This window comes from Podarcis filfolensis, assembly GCF_964270895.1.
Source record: "Podarcis filfolensis genome assembly, chromosome: 6".
Lineage (NCBI taxonomy): Eukaryota > Metazoa > Chordata > Lepidosauria > Squamata > Lacertidae > Podarcis > Podarcis filfolensis.
This window is the reverse complement of record NC_139609.1, coordinates 55,185,344-55,201,912: the sequence shown is the minus strand read 5'-3', so window position 1 is coordinate 55,201,912 and position 16,569 is coordinate 55,185,344. Positions and strand designations below refer to the sequence as shown.

At 43.6% G+C, this 16,569-nt stretch overlaps 1 long non-coding RNA gene across 2 annotated transcripts in view; it reads left to right on the top strand.

Moving 5' to 3' along the window:
• The window catches only part of LOC310764375, a 55,844-nt gene extending 41,048 nt beyond the window's left edge, over positions 1 to 14,796 (top strand). Inside the window, exons 3-4 of one of the 2 annotated variants that reach the window (XR_014549128.1) lie at positions 13,127 to 13,298; positions 14,439 to 14,796. This is a non-coding gene — a long non-coding RNA (uncharacterized lncRNA). The remainder of the gene's footprint in view (positions 1 to 13,126; positions 13,299 to 14,438) is intronic. The other variant, XR_014549129.1, reaches the window with a different exon arrangement.
• Positions 14,797 to 16,569: the final 1,773 nt, after the last annotated feature.

Below are 16,569 nucleotides of genomic sequence, written 5' to 3'. Positions count from 1 at the left end.
ATCCCCCGGCCTCTCTGCTTCCCTTGAGTTTTACAAGCTGTGCCCTGGGTCTGCATTCAGCTTCTTTTCACTTCTGCAAATCTCGGCCTCAAGGCAGAACAGGAACAGGAGCTATGTGAAATAGCTTCAGGCACCTGCCAAGGCTTGGCTCTTAATTTTGGATTTCCCTGTGCATCAGTTTCTCCGGATCATTTTTCGTTGTTCAGGAGGAAAACTGATCCATCAAGCTCTTTGCTTGTATCGCCTGTGGCATTGTCTAATTTCACACCCCCTTGTCCTACTCACAGCATGCTAGACGGATCTATCCCTCTTTGATTTCACATCTGCTGAGTCTTGGATCTTTTTTGCATTAGAGGTGTTGAGGACTTGATGCACTTCCTGCTCCTCTTGTTGGAATAACCCCCAGCACAGGCAGCCTCCCCTTTAGGATGCTGTCACTGAAGCTGCTTGATAGGGGAGCGAGCTAGATGGTTTTGTGGCTGCCCTCTGTTTACACATGTCCTTTGAGTGCAAGTCTGCTCTTGGTTAATTGCAGCAGGGCTCATGTCAGAGGCACTTTTTAATTGGCTTATGGTGTGAAAAACCGTGAAATCTGGGCCATGTTTTATTATAGTTCCTATCGCTCTGAACAAGATGGGAGTAATTAAACTCATGCTGTCATTTTAGCTCAGCTCAGCTCTGTTCAAAGCAGGGTTTATTTTTAAGCATTATAGATACGGCGCAGCCTTCTGATAGCAAAGTCAGGGATTTTGTGTGTGCACATTTCTATTCTCTGCCATAACCTGGTTGGTCCTGCCGTCTATGCGCTAAAACAAATGGGAGCTTTAGCCTTCCTACGAGTTTTGTAAGAGAAGAATTTTCTGCTAAGCCGGTCCCTTCTAGTGCGTGGAGTTGCTTTGCAGCTGCTAAGTGGACTTATCTTCCAGACACTATAATGTTTTTGTTCTGATCACTAAGCCAGTGAGGAGTAGGCACTTAGGAATGCAGTTTTGAAGGGTAAGAATTTCATTTCCTACTCAGCGTCACAGAAGATGCCAATCCCATTTTCAGGGCATACTTTTGAGCCAAGGCTCATCAGCATTAAGCCCCTGAATCTGCTTTGAATGTCAGGGAATGTCAGCGTAAAGTGATGGCAGTGGGTGCCTCTGAGTACATGCAGAGTGTCTCCCCCCCAAGGGATTTCCCCCTTCTCCTCCACCCATGTGTGCCCAGCATCATCCCCAAATCTGCACCAGAGGGTTGGGGGAACCCCAGAATGGATTTAGGGGGCGCTCAGGGGGAGAAGAGAGGGAGAACTTTCTGCTGTGCAAGGAGAACTCTTTGTGCTGACAGAACATTTTGCTTGGTGCTGCACTGGATATAGTTCATTGGCTTCCACCCTTTCTGCCTTCCTGCCCCTTATGCCTGGAACTGTCCTCCAAAACACATCTATGTGACCACTACACTCTCCTCAAAGCTGATCTTTTCCAGGACATTTTTGGAACAACTTCCTGGTCCCAATACTATATCACAACTAAGCCAAAATACCTGTATTTAAAATAATTGTATATTCTTTCCCTGTTTATTCCTGTCTCCATTTCACCCCTTTCCTCTTTGTTTTCCACATGCCTTTTTAATGTTCGTAAGTCCTCTGCGACATGGATTTCTCAAACATGTTCTTCGTAAAGCATTATGTATATAGATGGTGGCGTCCTCATCAGTAATGGACTTGGATCCAGAAGATTTGGGTGGCCTTGGAAAAGTCACTTTCTCTCAGTGTAGCCTACCTTGCATGGGAGCTGTGAGGGTAACTCTGGAGTCCCTTGAGAAAGTATGGAAAACAAATATGCTAAAAATCACATCTCTATTCCATGGAAGCATCTTCTGCGTAAGAATTTGGCAATGTGTGAATTGGTCCTGACAACAGACTATGATTCCACAGTAGGTCAGAGGATCTTGCTTCAGTCAAAATGTTGTGTCTTAGGTTTTTTTTGAAAAGTGGATTTAATTAAAAATTAATTGGAAACAAGTTTAACTATTAAAATGGCACTGCCCTATGAATAATGGATGGGATTTTAAAACACTGCCTTCTAACTGCCCAGCAAGAGCATACGTCTGCAAACTGGGGTTTTATGGGTCATGCATTAATTATTATTGTATCTGCTTCCTTTCACCCCCCTCCCATTCTCACAGAGAGCAGCCACTCTAGGATTTTTCGTCAATGGGTTAGCAGTGGCACAGTAGAAGGTCAGCCGCAAACCCCATGGTGTGGGATGGATTTTCTCTCCTTGAGCACAATGTGGTAGATCTAGATGCCCGAGGATGTACGAAACCCAGGCTGGCGGATGGGACAATGTTATCTGTTCAAATAAATGACTGCTTTGATGCAGGGCTTGAGCGGAAGGGGGAAAGGATTTGTTCCGACCCCTCTGACAAAGACTCAACCTCCAGCAGAGAAAAAAAAGCAGGCACTATGACCCACAAGTGACCAGGAGGAAGCTGAAGGTTGGATGCACTGGAAGAAGGCTATGTCTACTGCCTTCTCTTCCATAACACTGGACAGGGTGGCTGGAGGCTGCCGTTTGAGCAAACCCAAGAGCAAAGTGGCCCTTCACAATTGATGGAGCTTCTCAGAGCATTACTTTGCCAAACCAACCATGTGAGAAGCGGACCTCTGAATCGAGCCATCAAATGCTAACCCATTTGGTCACTAGAGGGAGATAGAGCCATTTTTGTCTTTCAAAGGCTCTTAAACTCTACAAGAGTGGTTTTCTTTAGTGCCCAGCCAGAGAGTCTCGGAAAAGAATTGTCCGGATAATTTTTGAAAATTTAATTTCTTGAATGTTGGAGAATTTCAGCTCTCCCCAGGAGAATGCTCAGCAAAATGTCCCCTGAATCTTGCCACCCACAAACAGTGCAGAGAACGTTGGCAGGCCATTTCCGCCCAGTCCATGTTTTATTGCTGCAAAGAGAGGATTATTATCTCCTTGGCGTGGTCAAGGGGGAACTAGACTGCAAAAGCAGAATCAGGCAGCTGCTCTTTGGGTGTAGGGAAAAGAATTGTGCTGTTTTCCTTCCTGAAGCACACCCCATCCACCTGACAAGCTAAATCGATACTGAACATAATGACTTGAACAAAGGAAAATCCATGCTAGCCTTGAATGTTCAGCCATGCTCCAAGGAAGAATATGTTTCTTACTAAGCATCATCAGGGCATAAATATTTGATGGCTGAGAGGAGGCCACTGTATGAATTATGGAAAAGTTCCAAAAGAAACACAAGCCATTATTGCTGGAAGGCCATATTGCTGCTGACTTGAGGAACAAACACCTGCTGGGCAACCCCCTCTTTTCTCTGCAAGGATGTGTCAGGGGAGTCGTGGTCCATGTTAGAGCAGAATCTGTGTGGTGCTTATTGTTGCTGTCTTGGGAGAGGGAGTCTCTGCCCCATCAAAGAGGCGTTGTTCACTCCTAAGCATGTTCATTGAGAAGCAGCTCTGACGGAGTCCAATTGGGGCTTAAAAAGGTAAAGGTAAAGGTACCCCTGCCTGTACGGGCCAGTCGTGTCCGACTCTAGGGTTGTGCGCCCATCTCACTTAAGAGGCCGGGGGCCAGCGCTGTCTGGAGACACTTCCGGGTCACGTGGCCAGCGTGACGAAGCTGCTCTGGCGAGCCAGCACCAGCACAGCACACGGAAACGCTGTTTACCTTCCCGCTATAAAGCGGTACCTATTTATCTACTTGCACTTAAGGGTGCTTTCGAACTGCTAGGTGGGCAGGAGCTGGGACCGAAAGACGGGAGCTCACCCCGCCGCGGGGATTCGAACTGCCGACCATGCGATCGGCAAGCCCTAGGCACTGAGGTTTTACCCACAGCGCCACCCGCGTCCCTTACCAATTGGGGCTTACTCCCTGCCAAATATGCTTACGGTTGCAGCCTTAGCGGCTACGTTTTGCTTGCCTCAGAGCCTTTTGATGCAACCAGCTATTGGTACAACAGTGGCAAGTTTCACACAGACCATATGCCTTCCCTCAAAGATCCATTTCTGTGGCGAGAGCATCAATTCTTCCCAGCGATCCAACTGCAATTGTACCTGGGAAAATACAAGACTTCCCGCAGCTAGCACGTTTATTTGTGATTCTGTTAATGATAGCACACCTCCCTCCCCATGTCTGTGACCTCATTTTTGTAGTCTCTCTCTTAAACTGCTATTCTTCACAGTCTCTCTTCCCACTTGCAACTTCAGCACTTAAAGGCTCATCCCAATATTTTTAAAAAGATTTGAAAGGCAGCAGCATTAACCCTCTGCAGCAACACCCTGTCATTTTTTAAACCTTTAATTCCAGGTGTTTATGTATAACATTTCTCAGTGGCCTTGGCAGTAATTCACATTCTGAGTGGTGTTTTTCACTTTTTTATGTTTTGTGCTGCAATATGATGACTTTGCAGTTCATGTTCTGTGCATAGTCCTCTCTTGCACATGAAATATCCTTGTTGTCAAGATGGTAAAACATGGGGTGGACAGTACCAGTGTTTGGTGGACCAACAGCTGGTTGGACAGCCATACCCAATGAATGCTCATTAAAGGCTCTGCATCTTAGGTGGAGTGCTGCTGCTCTGTCCTGCAACTATTCAGTGACAAGGTGGGGGTCCATAGCTCAGTGGTGTAGCACATTTCTTGCATGTATCAGGTCCCAGTTTCAATCCATAACCTACCTCAGTTACACGGAGAGAGAAAAATGACCAAACTCTGAGGATGGACAAAGTAGTAAGGATTATCTTCCTTACTTTTCCTGCCAGGGAAAGCAGGGGATATGACCTCACAGAGTATTCTCTCTAGGAATTTACAGGGGAGAACTCCACGTGTCTTAACTCTTTGCTTGTCTAGCAAAGCTTGAAGTTTTATTTTGGCTGTGAGATTATTTCTCACAAGATGGGGTATAAATGTAAAAACTTACAAACAAACATAAGAAGAAGCTGCTGGATCAGGCCAAAGGGCATCTCACAGTGGTGAACCAGATGTCTGTGGGAAGCCTGTAAGCAGAAACTGAGTGATAACAGCACTCTCCCTACCTGCGATTTCCAGCAACTGGTATTCAGAGACATACTGCCTCTGAGGTGTTCAGAGACTTAACAAATGTGCTTTGCATGCAGAAGGCCCCAAATTCAATCCCTGGCAGCTCCAGGTGAAGGTCCAGGAAGAGCAGGAGATGTGAAAAAGACCTCTGCCTTGGATAACCCCTTACAGACATACTACGGCTAAATGGACAAATAGCCTGAGGCAGCTTCCTATGTTCTTAAATAAACCAGGATTCTTGTTGTGTTGTGACCATTTTTTGTTTTCTCCAGGCAAGGTGAGCTGATATAGTGTTGTTTTGTGTGTGCACATGTGCCCTTGAAGTTTTCATCTTATGTGAAGATAGGTGTATTGACTTCATTATTGCATAATAGATACAAGAAACATGACTGTGCTTCTTTAGGAGCCAGGTCTGTGTGACACCATTGCTTCATCAATTGGCAAAGTACTCACATGGGTCCATGCCTTATTCTCATGGTCCTACTGAATGGATCAGTGACGACGTAGCAATTAAAGCTAATTGGATTTCGGTTACTGGCAACATGCAGTAGCTTTCCTGTGCGGATCTGAACAATTTTGCAAATGGGCAAACACCAGGGAAAAGCTGCCGGAGATAGTGAAAGATTAGTTTTATCTGCTGCATCTTCTTTCTGACAACTCGGCTTCCGACGATCGAGGAAATGAGGTCAAGGTAACTCAGCAGGTAGGCTTCACACATGTGCCCTGCTAGCCCATTAGATGAGTTTAGTGGTGAAGGCCATTTTTAAATAAAACAGTGAAAGTGGCAGATCTTCAGCAACAGTATGAGAACCATCTAGTGCTTTGGAAACGTTTGTGCTTACCATTGTACTCCAAGATTGCAAAGGGCCCATGTTATGTGCATAGGTGCCAACTCCTAGGGGTGGGGGTGTCTTTGGTTCCCTGAATATTTGTTGGCAGGGGGCTGAGCCCCCACAATGTTGAGGGGGTGAGCATGGAGCCATGCATGGTGCAGCATCAGTGGCTGGCTCCTCCTGAGCACAAGAGACGAGGAGCCACTGGACATTGAAGCTGCACAAGCGCTGGACTGCATGCTCAGCCTCCTCTTGATGATGTGCATGTGTGATGTCACAGGTATGTGACTCTGCTCATACATGCAACACTGGGCCCCTTCAATATTGGGTGCAGTACTGGTTGTGTATGCCATTAGTGAGGCAGGAAGTTGTCAGATAGTGGAACACAACTTTCAACCATATGTACCTCTGCAGCCACATATAAACAGTGAATGTGGAATTGCAGCATAAAAACTCTGGTGACTGAGAATCTACTATGGACCAATGCTTGCTAATACAAGATTTAATGAAAACCTACTATTAAAATACAGAAGGTACATGTAAATGTTGCTTGCTTCATTGAAATGATCTTATTATGCTGTTCAGATAATGACTGCAGTAGTTTATCAAACACAGTGGGAGTTGACCTTTTAAAATATCCATCATAATGGGACTCATTCAAGTGTTTCACTGTTTTTAGGAAGATTCATGTAATGCATAGTGGGAGATAAGGGATGGAGACAGGGCAAATCAGGATCCTGAAGGGTTTCAGAGAGAAGCAAGAGAATAGCTGCTGTGGCTAAGACAAGATGTCCAAAACTGAAGTCTTCAAAAAAGCAAGATGTCTATGCTATTCAATAACCTGCTGCAAAAGATTTGTGAAACGCTTTGAGGTCAAAAATTGCTCAGATATGTGCTGAACCTGATGCTACAACTAGTCCAGGTCTGTTGGAGGTCCCTGGAGTAATGTTGATTTTCAACCTGTGGGATCAGTTTCAATTGTCCAGCCCAATGACATGGACAGGACACTAATTCCCCAGCCATGGCTGTTTCTGGACCAGAGAAAGCTGCCCTTAGTAGGTTAGCCTTCACTTCTCAAGCCTCTAAACGCTGCAAAGCTATAAAGAAGTGAAGTTCATTGTAATAACATTTGAAAAATGTAGGGACTGGAATATGAGTGATTAGACCTCTCCTTGGTAGCATTTGTTCTTGCTAATATGTGGAAGATTTTTCTCTAATCGTCATGTCAGGAGCAGAGAGAGCATGTGCTTACTATCTGTCACAGTTAATTTCACCACCAAACACTTTCATAAAGGAGTGAAAAATAGAGATGGCTTAGTATTACCAAATGATTTTGGAAGTTTAAAAAACCCTCAACACATTTCAAAATGTGAGCTCTAAGAATGCGTCTGTTTCTTCCTCCCCTCTGGAAATCATTATATCTGGCATTTGCAAACATGATCACATTTCTGGAGTGCTATATGTCAGTAGAAGGAACCAGGGCACATTTTTTCTTTTTCAACTTACCCTCCAGCTACATGTAGAATAACAGATGGGGCTGCAGTGAGATGCATGCAGAAAAAGGAATTTCCTGGCTCAATAATTTGCTCACTCTCTCATATAAGAGCATTTTATATGATGTAAAGGACTCCAAGGCCCCAGCTTATCCTGTGGTCTAATGCAGGCAGGGCTTCCAAATGTGTTTATAATGCAAAAGATAAACTATGCTTTAAGCTCCATTTTACAGATGGGAAACTCTTTGATTCATCCCAAATTATATGGAACGAAAAGGCAGGAATTGCATCAAGCTCACTTCAAGTCCCCAATCCGGCTGTCTTAGAAATATGTCCTTGGAAAAACATAATCACAGAGCCTCTTGAGAAGACTGTGTGTACACCATTCTTCTGCAACAAAGCAAAATGAAATAAGTCAAAGGGTTTTCTTTTGGCTGGTAAAAACAACCAAGAGTCTTGTGGCACCTGAAAGGCTAACAAATGTATTATGCCTATGAGCTTTCTTGGACTACAGTCCACCTTATCAGATGCATAAACTTTATCCTGAGTTGCATGGGTATATAGAAATGTGATTTGGAAGGCAGGGAGGTTGGAAACAGTGAGGTCAAAAGAAAGTGAAATGCAGGAAAGTACAGATATTGATTATCATGTTTGTTGATGTTTCTCAGAGCATTTGCTGCTTCTCTAAAGCTGTTGATGAAAACAATAATTGGTGGCTCAACTTGCTGTTCAGCAGCCCTTGTGGGCAAAAAAATGGACTTCCCTCATTCTATTATTTAAACTGATGTTCTTCTGATCTACAGCCATTGTTTCTTCTCTGCTATCATCAAAAAAGGTGAAGCATGGACTGATGACATTTTCTTAGTTCATGTTTGCAGATTTTAAATCTCTGATCTCTCCCTAGCCTTCGGAAGGGTGAACACTCCTGGTTATTACATCTGTTTTGTCTTTTTCTCATAGGCTGTGCTAGGGCACTTCCAGACTGTTGCTATTTTCTGCTGGGGTTCAATTACATACTGGCAAATTCAGGTTGCACGATTAATTTGATTTGGTGCTCTTGTGCAACAAATCTGCCCCCATCAGTCTTTTTGCGGTAAGGAAAGTGATGGGAGTTGTACTGGAAAGCATGTGATAACACTTGTTTCATACAACATTGAATAACCTCCTAGCAAATTACTCAGAATGAATGTGCAACAAATAACTGATGTCGCCTAACCTCCCTGTAAACTTTGGGCAAACAAATCTGGATGAATGCTAAATAAAGTATGCAGCTGACCTCAATCTCCTCTGAACCGTCCCCAGTTAGTGATATCCAAAGTGAACAGGGTACTGCAAGGAGGGTATCTCTATTGCTGATATTTCAGTTTTGTGAACTCATACCAGAACAGCAGTGCCTGTTTCGTTCTGTAGCCTCTTACTTTTGAGATCTAAATTATTCATTTGCAGCAAAAACTTTACCTCTGTGTATGTGTGTGTGTTCACAGGTGTGCATGCTTCAGTATGGATTTCATTCATAATTTCCTCTTGGCTAAAAGAAGGTTGCTAGGCTTCTACCAATAAATGTTGGAGACAACACATCATTTACAAATGGGAGAAATACTCAAACATTATGTAGAAGGGTAACCCTATGGGTCAGTCCTTGTCCACCAAGTTATATAAATCAGGGGTGGCTAGCTTGTGGTCCTCCAGATGTTGTTGAACTGCAGCTCCCGCCATCCTTGGCCGTTGGCCATGCTTTCTGGAGCTTATAGGCATTAGAATCCAACAACATCTGGAGGATGCCAGTTAGCCACCTCTGTTCAACGTATTACCCTCAGAACTCTACTAAGAGCTTACCCACACTTACTTTTTGCCCTGCTCTTTCCAGGCAGAGGTCTTCACTTCAACGCTCCATGCCCGAGCATTTTGCATTTTCTTTTTTGCCCTGCACTTTCCAAGCTAAAACTTGCTCTTTAAAGATGAATCAGAGGAAATGTTCAATCTGGGTTTCTCTGTCTATCTTCTGCCAGAGTATAAGTCTGAAAATAAGGTCTGCACCACCTTTCTAGCAATGGTGAGAGCAAGAAAGGACAGGTTAGGAAGGCAGAGGAACATAGGCAACAACTCTATGCCAGATCATTTCTCCACTAAGCCCAGTATGGTCTGCTCTAACTGCCATTAGCTCTTGAGGGTCTTAGGCAAATGCTCTTTCCCATCTGAGTCATATAACCAGAGATGCTAAAAATTCAAACTGGGACCTTCTGTTTGCAAAGTTTTTGTAACATTGAGCTACAGTCCCTTCCCCTGACAGAGTTGCAGAAAAGTATAATGTCCATCACCTGCATTCTAATCTAATGCTGATATGGAAACAGTGCCAGCTGACATCTGATGCCTGCTATCAATTTGCTATTAGGCTGAATTTGGCCCTCTGTGTGGTTCATTCCTCAAACGACAATTCGCTGTTCGTGCTTCCTTTGTCTAGCAAGAATTGCAGCCCTTCTCTCTGTTTGCACGTGTCGTGCACCATGCAGAAGCCTTTCTGAAAGCATAAGGCCCTGGAATAGAGCTCTTAGTGGAATTTTGGCAACCAGCATGCCTAACAGATTATTTTTAAAAATAGGCTGGGGAAAAAATGCCCCCAGTGACAGCCGCAAGCCTGTTCTAAATTGGGATTAAAACGGATTTTGCTTTGTACAACATTTAGCCTAAAACAAATGGCACCACTAATGACATTAGCATGGCCAACATTCTCTGCTTATTAGGCAGCTCTGTGGCTTGGGCATTGCAAAGAATCCCTCCAGGGCTTAATAAACCTTATTGGCCTCATGTTATTACTGTAACAGCATGGCTCCTTGAGCTCTGAGCCAAGGAGATCAGAGAACACAAACGATTCCAAGCTCAGCAAGAAGATGACACAAAGAAACTTATTCAATTTGTTTTAAATTTGGATCCATGCGTGACCTTGGGCAAGCTGCTTAATTTCATTGGTTTTCCATCTTTAAGATGGGAAATGATTATGCTTCTTTGACCTGTCTTGGGTGTCTCATTTGTAAGGCTTTAGGACAGGGATTGTTTCTCACTCGAGCTGAACTAAGCATTCACAGCACAACTCATATCCATCAAAATTAGCAATTTAGATCATCTTAATCTGGATATAGAACTCTTCCCCAATTTGAAAGGTCTGCCAGCAGAGTTGTGGCTGTTGCTTAATGAACTAAAAGGCCAATGGATGAGATGAAATATGTTGAGCCAGAGAAAGTGGGCACACAGAAGTGGAAAAATGTATCAAGCACACAACATGACTGTGCATTACTATCTTGCAGACAGATCAAATGTGAACACACCAAAGTGTCTCTGTTCACATATCCTCCGCATACAGACTGACATTCTCAAGGGATCTAAAGCCCGCAGAACAGGAATGGGGAACTTGTGGATTTCCAGATGTTGTTAAACACCGATCAAGCCAACCATATTAACACTTTGCACAATCAGAATCCAGTCTCTGCTGAGCTGGTAATTTAATGGTGATGACAATATCAGATTTGCATGGATATCTGCAAATCTGATGACAATATCAGATTCACCATTGGGTTCAGAGTAGATGATATGAACGTTCACCCAAAGATGTATCACTTGAGCTATGGGAGCAATGAATGGCTCCTTCCCAAAGCATCCAAAATATTTCCTCATCTCAGGTTCAGTTTTTCAGCACTGTCTTGCGTTGTGACCAACAAGTGAATGTTATGTTGACCCTGTGCCTTGCACTGAGAGCTAATCCCCAGAGTAGATTTAGGGAGCTGCCTTATACAGAGTCAGATCATGGGTCCCTCCAGATCAGTGTTATCTGTGCTGACTGGCAGGTGCCCTTCAGGACTTCAGACAGGTGTCTCTCCCAGCTCTGATTGGAGCCTCGAAGCTTCTGGATGCAAAGCATGCACCTTTCCATGGAGCTACAGTCCTTCTCCAGAGCACAGTACAGACTAGGCAAAACACACACACACACACACACACACACACACACACACACACGACTTTGCTTCCATTTGTCAATTGAGTTAGCAGGCCAAAACCAAAATAAATTCCTTCTTAGGCCTTTACATGACCATCTGCTCCTGCATTGTGATCCAGGTGGTTGGATGCCAAATCTGTTCTGAATATGCCAACTGAGGAGTGGGCACTGGGCTTACAAAAAAGAAACACAAACAACCTCTTCTAAGCCTTGCCCTGTCCAGCTCCTGACATCCCTCCCCACATGAGATGGATGCAAGGCTGCCAGACCCGAGACCCATTTCAAGGCTTGTGTGCATGGGGGGGGGGGGGGAGAGAGCAGCAGGGGTTGAAATTATGTTAGGATGATGGTCTAGGTTGGCTGTTGGAACAAGCAAATGCTTTCCAGTAGCATCTTGAGTTTGTCTCAAACCCATACTGACGTTTGCTTGATCTTATTTAGGTTTCTTTTTCCTCCTTTGCTGTGCCTTCAAGGTGTGTTGCAATATATTATCACTTGACCTCCTCACAACAACCCTATAAAAGGAAGGTGCGAGAGTGACCTACTTAAAGCCACAAAATAAGGTTTGAAGGTGGGGTTTTCATGTCTAATCATATGATTTTTAAAAAATAAAACAACCAACTTAATTCAAAGTACCATAATAAAACCTCACCTTAATCTCAGCAGCTGACCAGGATGACTAGGCTATGCACTGGACAGGGAGCTTGGAGTTTCCTGTTCCAAATGTGCTGGCAACAGCCCAGAGAAAACCTCCCAGGTGTGGGAAAGTGTAGATCAGGTGAATTCACTTTGAAATGCAGACCCAGCAGATTTGTTGAGCATCCCTAGCTGACATACCTTAACACGAATCCCCCCCTCAATATAAGTAACAATAAAAATCACACAAAAATATCAGTAAAAAACTATTTCTGTCTACTGCCTCACCTAGTTGTTAATGGCAAACTAAAGACAGGCCAGCAGTTCTTATTGCTCAAAAGTTTTCTTGAATAAGTGGGTGTTGCACTATCTCCTAGAAATCAGAACAGAAGTAAACAATCATGCCTTGCATCACCCTATTTTATGTTCAGCAACCACGGGTACTCTTTTCTGGAGGGATTCAAAGCATTACAAGTTATTACACATCAATCAATTTTCTTAAAATGTGTGCAGTTACAAAATCAGCAAGCCCTTGATTGCATCTCAGGTATTTGGGTAGTGTTAGCGCCTGTCAATCATGCATCCTCCATAACTATACGCTCTGTTTAAAAACTCCCTTGCTATGTAAGGCAGGGAGCAATCAGATCTTCTCTCACTGCCTAAGTAGGTGGGAGCCGGCCCCCTTTATATATAATATGCATGAAGCCCTGGGCAGAGCATGATCTGCCCTTCTTTGAACATGACAGAGTAATCAGCAGCAGAGTTGAAAATTGTTCTAATTGCTGAGTGTAGGCTTTCCCACCGTGCAAAGTATTATGGTGACACGTCCTCTCCCGCCCTCATCTAGCTTCCTCTGTTGCTGGGAAGGTTAATTAGTGTAAGACTGAACATCATCTCCTTTGATCTTCCAGCCTTGATTCATTAGTTTTCAAAAAGAACCAATGGTGAGAGCCAAGAGGATCCTCAAATCTCATATTAATCAACCCCCCCATTCCTCCCCATCAGTTTTTGCTTGCTCAGAGATGGATGGATAAACACAACATTACTGTGCTCTTTTCAGTAAAGTGCTAGGCGGGATTCCATAAAAGATTCATTTGCTCTTTCTTCTTTTACATAATAGGTAGAGAGTGAGCGCACATCTCTTCGCTGTGAGGAGCTGCAACATAAAGAATCCCACCAAGAGGGAGAACCTTGTATCTTTTTGATATTGGGTGAAAGGCACACTTGTGAATAAATTGTTCCATGGCAATTTTGGCAACTGACAACGTTCTTCTTCAGCGCAAACAACTGATGTAAGTAAGGTGTTAGTTAGTTAGTTAGGTTGTTGTTTTTTTAAAACTCACTTACTCCAAAATGAGAACAGTGAGACAAAGTTGGAAAGCTTAAAGCCTTGACTTTAAGGCTCCTGCTTCCTGGATAAACTCTCTTTTAACAATACTTCTGTGATGGGACAAGAGAAGAATGGTCCAGTGAGTGCATGGGCTGCAGCATCTTTAGTGAAGATGGCATTCTCATGCCTCACATTTATATTCTACGCCATTCACTATTGGAGGGTGGGAATGGATGGCATGGAATAGGCTCCTCTCTTGCATGGATAGGGAACCTGTGGCCCTCCAGATGTTCATAGAATCGTAGAGCTGGAAGGGACAATGAGGGTGTTCTAGTCCAACCCCCTGCAATGCAGGAATGTTTTTCCCAACATGGGGCTTGAACCCACAACCCTGAGCTTAAGAGTCTCATGCTCTACCGACTGAACTATTGGGCTACAACTCCCATTATCCCTGGACCACTGGCCATGCTGGCTGGGCTTGATAGGAGTTAGTTGAGCAACATCTGGAGAACCACGGGTTCCCCATTAGAAGGTTCTATTAGCACATCATCTGACAATGGCCAGAGTCAGGGACAGGACAATGGGCAGGAGGAATCACTGATTTGGTTCAGAAGGCCTGCTCTTTATCCATGCTTGTTTGCATGACAACAATGGCCACATTTGGCATTACACAAGTGATCCTTTTCCTAAACAGCTGCAGATGCTTTTTTGTACTATGCGCGTATTTTGAGGGTTCTGAGTTGTATAGTTATTTTATAGTTATAATGGTTATTGTTATGCTTTATTTATGGTATTATTTTGTATTTTATACCCTGTTGTACATTGCCCTAGGCTCCCTTAGGAGGAAGAGTGATTTAGAAATGTAACAAACAAACAAATAAATCTGTCTCTTTTTCCATTCATTTATTTGCATTATCTACATAGAAAAAAAATTGTAACGAATATATCAAACCTGCAAGTCTTGAAGCAGAAGCTATACATCATGAACAAAAATGAAAGGGGGAAATGGTTATGATTTATACAAAGGTTGCATATTTAATTTAATTTAACATGATTTATATACCACTCAATCAACAGAAATACATATGTGTTTCATTCACAGGTGACTGATTTCAAGTTCGGAGTGGCCTTGAGGGAGTCTTTAGCAACTGCTTTCCATTGCAAGTCTCTGTCCGTCCCCAATCTGAGTTGAAATCTGAGTCCAAATAAAAGCCTATTGACTAACCCTAACCCTTTCTGTCTTCTAAGGCATTATGAGGCCATCTACTTTATCAGCAAGGATCCCAGCTGCAAGTGGTTGGGCATGTGGATGGGATTATGCCATTGAGAGACAGAGAGAGAGATGGCACATTGTAGTTGAAATAAAATATAAGCAAAGAAAAAGTGTGCTTGACTAGGTGAACATCTAGCTTTGATTCTGGATCTAGCTTGGTTGTTAGGATCAACTAGGATTTGAATGGTGACTTCCTCATTTGTGTCCTGGTTTCCTTTGTAGATGCAGAGTAGAAAATCAACTGATTTAGCCCTGCTCTCTCACGTTGCAACATGGCTCTGCTCACCCCAGCAGCCCATTGGTACATCCTGGCCTGCTGTGTACTGTATTTACTCAAATGTAATGCGCCATCAAATCTAATGCGCACCTCAGTTTTCAAAACCTTGAAACCAAAAAAGTATTTGCTGGTGAATGTAAATGTGCCATCAAATCTAAGGCCCACCGTAATTTTCACGACGTAATTTGGCCAAAAAAGCCCACATCACATTTGAGTAAATATGGTACTTCTAGCACAAGCCTCGATCTTTGCTTGATCAACAGTCGGTCTCTGACCTTGAGCCCCAGTGTCTATTTCTGTTTCCTGCTTCCGGATTACTTGGCTCGGATCTCCTACTATATCACCTACCCAGTTCCAGATCATGTTTTCCTGCAACCTCTACCTTCATATTAATGCTTCTCACAACCTGCCCCATACACGTTAGGTGTCTATCCTTTGTGGAGTTTCATGTCTGCTCTATTTCATAGGACCCAACACTGGCATTTGTATGATAGAATTGAAGTCTTCCTTGTGGGCTTCCCATAGGCATTTGGTTGGCCACAGTGAGAACAGGATGCTAGACCAGATAGGCCTTTGGTTTGATCCAGCTGGTCCTTCTTATGTTCATATGTTAAAGCATTGCTTTGGGAAACAGCATAATACAACTTGATCATCTGTGTCTTGACAAAACAAACATTTTAAAGCAAGAACGCATGAGGAACAGAAACACACTTTGAGTTTCCAAGAGAACAATAATTCCACTGGCTTAGTTGCAATCAGCATGACTTCAAGTAGTGACAGACCACTGCCTGTCCAGTATGTTTCCAGTCTGAATGTTCCAGCTAACTACACATGGCTTCATGAATGGAAGGGCTGATTTCTTCAGGTGCTTAACAGACTTCCATAGGCATTGTTATTGCCAGATAGGTACCAAATCCAGCCACTAGAGAGAGACAACAGACAAGAGACCACACACATTAGTCCAATATATAAACGGTGATTTGCATGTGTGTTCTGAGTGGCCACCGTTGTGCTAGAAGATCTTCAGTATAACTTATTCCTGAGGAGAAGGTAGAATATGCTATTAAAGCATTGGCGTGCATAGCAGTTTGATTTGTCTGTCAAGTAAGGAGATAGAAATATGAAAATAAGTGGCAATATAGAGATGAAAGGTCATATTGCTTTGTGATTTAAGCTGCTAGTTCAGGAGAATGTGAATATGTTCGGAGCCAAGGTAGGAAAGCATTGACGTACATGGGGGAAGGAGAGAGAAGTACAAGGAATGCAGTGGTTTCAGCTGCCTCATCTCACACTTTTCACATCACTCTGCCATGGTTTCCTCACTGGAAAGATTTCTAGGAAGCCACAACCTATTCCTCTTTCTCGATTGCCCCCAATCCAGTGTTAGAATGGATCGGAACTGCAACAAGCAGGGTCGAATTATGGGGGCACCTGTCCCAGATGCAATCAGGACAGGGATGCAAAATAGACATCACAATCATGGAATATATTTAAAGAGCGTCAAGTTATGTAGCCTTTTCTTTTTAGCATTTTTCTAAATCAGATCTCAGTTTGCTCAGAGGCTTTGTGAGGACAGAAGGCACCCCAGGGCAGTGCCAAAATGGGAGAGAGCCTGACACACACATTTATGCAAGCAGTGGTGGACCTTGGCATCTCAAATTTCAGTGGTGCCCAGTGTGGCAC